This window comes from Rutidosis leptorrhynchoides, chromosome 11 (genome assembly GCF_046630445.1).
Source record: "Rutidosis leptorrhynchoides isolate AG116_Rl617_1_P2 chromosome 11, CSIRO_AGI_Rlap_v1, whole genome shotgun sequence".
Taxonomy (NCBI): domain Eukaryota; kingdom Viridiplantae; phylum Streptophyta; class Magnoliopsida; order Asterales; family Asteraceae; genus Rutidosis; species Rutidosis leptorrhynchoides.
In genome coordinates, this window is record NC_092343.1 from 68,538,667 (window position 1) to 68,545,225 (window position 6,559).

Consider the following 6,559-nt stretch of genomic DNA (forward strand, 5'->3'; position numbering starts at 1 on the left):
ATCACATTGGGAAATCCATAAGTTACGATGTGTTTACTTTGACGCATATATTGCGGGGAACCCAAATGCTATTTTACGCAACGGGTTAAGAAATTATTTTGACTCAGTATATCTGAATATAGGACTTCATGATTTAGAAAAAGCGGCTAACATGCAACATAAAGAAGCATGTTATACTTACGGGTTAGTAATGTTCTCTTCTCACCAAAGTGAGAACAAGAACATCGGGCTACAACTATTAAACAAAACGTTCCCACAAGTGACGGAGTCGGTAATTGGGGTAAGAAATGAGGTTTTTAGGTTATTAGGAGACTGTTGGTCATTACGTAACCCTCGTCCCTTTGACGACGTTACAACACGCTGTCTTATCAACGACATAACGGTTATGTTCCACAAGACCAAGGATGGGAAGTAGTCCTAGTAAAACCAGAATGCATGACTTGTTTCTGGACGTATGAATTACGTGTCTTTATTGCCTTTGCTGAACGACTTGTGTACTAGCTAGAATTATCTTCACAACTATCTTGTATCAAAGTTATTGTGTGCTATATTTCATGCTTTATGTAAAATAAGCGGTATTGTAAGTTTGTAAAATATTGTATAAAAGTTTGAACGCGAAATATTATTACAATCAGTTTTTCATATAGAATTGTAGTAGTTGAATTGTATATTAGCTACTAAGTATGAACTTAACGGGTAGGTACTACCCGAATTTAAACTTATAAAACGCTAATATGAAGAAAAAGCTTTTATAAATGAGTTCATATTATGCTACGAAATACTATTAACTACTCTTAATATTCTGTATGATTAACTTGTTCCATTTGACTATTTTGAAGGAAATGGCACCGACTACTCGACACACCGTGAATATGAATGAAGAGGAATTATGTACTTTTCTAGCTTCAAACATAGCCGCAGTACAGGCTGCGCTACATACCAACAATAATCTTTGATCTAGCAGTACAGAAAATCGTGTAGGATGCACCTACAAAGAATTCACTGCCTGCAAACCTTTGGAATTTGATGGAACCGAAGGACCGATCGGATTGAAACGGTGGACCGAGAAGGTCGAATCGGTGTTTGCCATAAGTAAGTGTACTGAAGAGGACAAAGTAAAGTACGCTACGCATACCTTCACAGGTTCTGCGTTAACATGGTGGAATACCTATCTAGAGCAAGTGGGACAAGACGATGCGTACGCACTACCGTGGTCAGCATTCAAGCACTTGATGAACGAGAAGTACCGTCCCAGAACCGAGGTCAATAAGCTCAAGACAGAACTTAGAGGGTTACGAACCCAAGGATTTGATATTACCACATACGAAAGACAATTCACAGAATTGTGCCTATTGTGTCCGGGAGCATTCGAAGATGAGGAAGAGAAGATCGACGCGTTTGTGAAAGGATTACCGGAAAGAATCCAAGAAGATATAAGTTCACACGAGCCCGCCTCCATACAACAGGCATGTAGAATGGCTCACAAACTAGTGAACCAGATTGAAGAAAGAATTAAAGAACAGACTGCTGAAGAGGCCAATGTGAAGCAAGTCAAAAGAAAGTGGGAAGAAAACGGTGATAAGAATCACCAATACAACAACAACAGCAATTACAACAATAATCGCAACAATTATCCCAACAATCGCAACATCAATCGCAACTACAACAAACGGTCCAACAACAACAACAACAACAACAACAACAACAACAACAACAACAATAGCAACTACAACAATCATCCCAACAACAATAATAACCGCAACAACAACAACAACAACAATCAGAAGCAGCTATGCCAAAGGTGTGAAAAGTATCACTCGGGGTTCTGCACCAAATTTTGCAACAAGTGTAAAAGAAATGGTCATAGCGCGGCTAAGTGTGAGGTCTACGGACCAGGGGTTAATAGAACGAAAGGAACAAATGGTGTCGGAACGAGTAATGGCGGAGCAAGTAGTGTCAGAGCAAGTTATGCCAATGTAGTTTGTTATAAATGTCGAAAACCGGGCCACATTATTAGAAATTGCCCGAACCAGGAGAACACGAATGGACAAGGCCGCGGAAGAGTTTTCAATAATAATGCGGCAGAGGCACAGGAAGACCCGGAGCTTGTTACGGGTACGTTTCTTATTGAAAATAAATCTGCTTACGTTTTATTTGATTCGGGTGCGGATAGAAGCTATATGAGTAGAGATTTTTGTGCTAAATTAAGTTGTCCATTGACGCCTATGGATAGTAAATTTTTACTAGAATTAGCAAATGGTAAATTAATTTCAGCAGATAATATATGTCGGAATCGAGAAATTAAACTGGTTAGCGAAACATTTAAGATTGACTTGATACCAGTAGAGTTAGGGAGTTTTGATGTGATAATCGGTATGGACTGGTTGAAAGAAGTGAAAGCAGAGATCGTTTGTTACAAAAATGCAATTCGCATTATATGAGAAAAAGGAAAACCCTTAATGGTGTACGGAGAAAAAGGCAACACGAAGCTACATCTTATTAGTAATTTGAAGGCACAAAAACTAATAAGAAAAGGTTGCTATGCTGTTCTAGCACACGTCGAGAAAGTACAAACTGAAGAAAAGAGCATCAATGATGTTCCCGTCGCAAAAGAATTTCCCGATGTATTTTCGAAAGAATTACCGGGATTACCCCCACATCGATCCGTTGAATTTCAAATAGATCTTGTACCAGGAGCTGCACCAATAGCTCGTGCTCCTTACAGACTCACACCCAGCGAGATGAAAGAACTGCAAAGCCAATTACAAGAACTTTTAGAGCATGGTTTCATTCGACCAAGCACATCACCGTGGGGAGCTCCTGTTTTGTTTGTCAAGAAGAAAGATGGTACATTCAGGTTGTGTATCGACTACCGAGAGTTGAACAAACTTACCATCAAGAACCGCTACCCACTATCGAGAATCGACGACTTATTTGATCAACTACAAGGCTCGTCTGTTTATTCAAAGATTGACTTACGTTCCGGGTATCATCAAATGCGGGTGAAAGAAGATGATATTCCAAAGACTGCTTTCAGAACACGTTACGGTCATTACGAGTTTATGGTCATGCCATTTGGTTTAACTAATGCACCAGCTATGTTCATGGACCTTATGAACCGAGTGTGTGGACCATACCTTGACAAGTTTGTCATTGTTTTCATTGATGACATACTTGTTTACTCAAAGAATGACCAAGAACATGGTGAACATTTGAGAAAGGTGTTAGAAGTATTGAGGAAGGAAGAATTGTACGCTAAATTTTCAAAGTGTGCATTTTGGTTGGAAGAAGTTCAATTCCTCGGTCACATAGTGAATAAAAAAGGTATTAAGATGGATCCGGCAAAGATAGAAACTGTTGAAAAGTGGGAAACCCCGAAAACTCCGAAACACATACGCCAGTTTTTAGGACTAGCTGGTTACTACAGAAGGTTCATCCAAGACTTTTCCAGAATAGCAAAACCCTTGACTGCATTAACGCATAAAGGGAAGAAATTTGAATGGAATGATGAACAAGAGAAAGCGTTTCAGTTATTGAAGAAAAAGCTAACTACGGCACCTATATTGTCATTGCCTGAAGGGAATGATGATTTTGTGATTTATTGTGACGCATCAAAGCAAGGTCTCGGTTGTGTATTAATGCAACGAACGAAGGTGATTGCTTATGCGTCTAGACAATTGAAGATTCACGAACAAAATTATACAACGCATGATTCGGAATTAGGCGCGGTTGTTTTTGCATTAAAGACTTGGAGGTACTACTTATATGGAGTCAAAAGTATTATATATACCGACCACAAAAGTCTTCAACACATATTTAATCAGAAACAACTGAATATGAGGCAGCGTAGGTGGATTGAATTATTGAATGATTACGACTTTGAGATTCGTTACCACCCGGGGAAGGCAAATGTGGTAGCCGATGCCTTGAGCAGGAAGGACAGAGAATCCATTCGAGTAAAATCTATGAATATAATGATTCATAATAACCTTACTACTCAAATAAAGGAGGCGCAACAAGGAGTTTTAAAAGAGGGAAATTTAAAGGATGAAATACCCAAAGGATCGTAGAAGCATCTTAATATTCTGGAAGACGAAACCCGGTATAGGGCTGAAAGGATTTGGGTACCAAAATTTGGAGATATGAGAGAAATGGTACTTAGAGAAGCTCATAAAACCAGATACTCAATACATCCTAGAACGGGGAAGATGTACAAGGATCTCAGGAAATATTTTTGGTGGCCGGGTATGAAAGTCGATGTTGCTAAATACGTAGGAGAATGTTTGACGTGTTCTAAGGTCAAAGCTGAGCATCAGAAACCATCAGGTCTACTTCAACAACCCGAAATCCCGGAATGGAAATGGGAAAACTTTACCATGGATTTCATCACTAAATTGCCAAGGACTGCAAGTGGTTTTGATACTATTTGGGTAATAGTTGATCGTCTCACCAAATCAGCACATTTCCTGCCAATAAGAGAAGATGAAAAGATGGAGAAGTTAGCACGACTGTATTTGAAGGAAGTCATCTCCAGACATGGAATACCAATCTCTATTATCTCAGATAGGGATGGCAGATTTATTTCAAGATTCTGGCAGACTGATGTTATGCGAGGTGTATATAAAATAGTTTATATTTTACTAGGAAAAACTATTAAATACGATACAATTTTACACAAGATATTTATTTATTTATAGAATGGATATACTTAAACCTTGCTACAACACTTATAGGCAGTGTACCTAATCGTACAGTAGTGTAGTTTTTAGTAAGTCCGGTTCGTTCCACAGGGAAATCTTTAAACAAAGCTCAACGCTATATTAGTTTATTTTTATAAAAATACAAACATATATATAAGTAATATTATTATTATAAAGGGGGGTTTTTACCGTTTAATGACCGGTTTGTCGATTTTAAAACTTTAGTCGCAGTTAAAACCTAATGTAAAATATAAAATAAATACAAGACTTAAATTAAAGCGTAAAGTAAATAACGATAATGAAATTGCAAATAATAAAAATGCGATAATTAAAAATTGCGATAATTAAAAAGTACGATAATTAAAAGTGCGATTAAATAACAAATAATAAAAATGCGATAATTAGAAGTGCAATTAAATATAAAATAAAGGAAATTAAATATGAAATAAAAGAATTATGCTTATTTAAACTTCCGTAATCATGATGTTTGACGTGTTGATTTTAGTTTTATTCCCATGGGTTAATTGTCCTTTGTCCTGGATTATTCAATATGTCCGTCTGGTTTTTGTCCATAACAGTCCATCAGTCATAAATATAAATTGCAAGTGTCCTTGTCAAATTATTATTATACCCGAAGTTAAATATTCCAACTAATTGGGGATTCGAATTGTAACAAGGTTTTAATACTTTGTTTAATGAATACACCAGGTTATCGACTGCGTGTAAACCAAGGTTTTACCACTTTGTTAACAATTACACCAATTACCCTTGAATGTAATTTCACCCCTGTTTTAATTATTCTAGTGGCTATTAATCCATTCCCGTGTCCGGTTAAATGAACGATTATTCGTACATATAAATACCCCGCCCATCGTGTCCGATCGAGTGTATATGGTAATTTATAGGGACGCCCAATTGTAAATCTTTATATTAACATTAACAAACTTTCATTTAGTTAAACAAATATAAAGCCCATTAATAGCCCATAGTCTAATTTCCACAAGTGTCGTTCTTTTATCCAAACCCCAATTATGGTACAAAGCCCAATTACCCAATTTTAGTAATTAGCCCAACATCATGATTACTTCGTTTTAAATAAGCATAATAATAACTTAGCTACGAGACATTAATATAAAAAGGTTGAACATAACTTACAATGATTAAAAATAGCGTAGCGTTACACGGACAGAATTTCGACTTACACCCTTACAACATTCGCTAACATACCCTTATTATTAGAATTAAAATTAAAATTAAAATATAAATTATAAATTATAAATATAAGTTTACGTATGAAGAGGAAGAAAAAAGATGATTTAAAACTCGGCAGAAAACTGGCTTTATATAGGACCTGACCAGCAATTTCACTCCATGCGACTCGCATGGATTTGTGCTTCTGGCCATGTGTGAAGACCCGTCCTAATCCATCCGGACGAAGTCCATATCGATTATAAACGATTCACAACAGTTGATTACATCGCGAGATACTTGACCTCTATATGATACATTTTACAAACATTGCATTCGTTTTTGAAAAGACAAACTTTCATTACATCGAAAGTTGACAGGCATGCATACCATTTCATAATATATCCAACTATAATTGACTTGATAATAATCTTGATGAACTCGACGACTCGAATGCAACGTCTTTTGAAATATGTCATGAATGACTCCAAGTAATATCTATAAAATGAGCAAATACACAGCGGAAGATTTCTTTCGTACCTGAGAATAAACATGCTTTAAAGTGTCAACCAAAAGGTTGGTGAGTTCATTAGTTTAACTTAAACAATCGTTTCCATCATTTTAATAGACCACAAGATTTCAGATTTCCATTTCTCATAAACATACGTCCC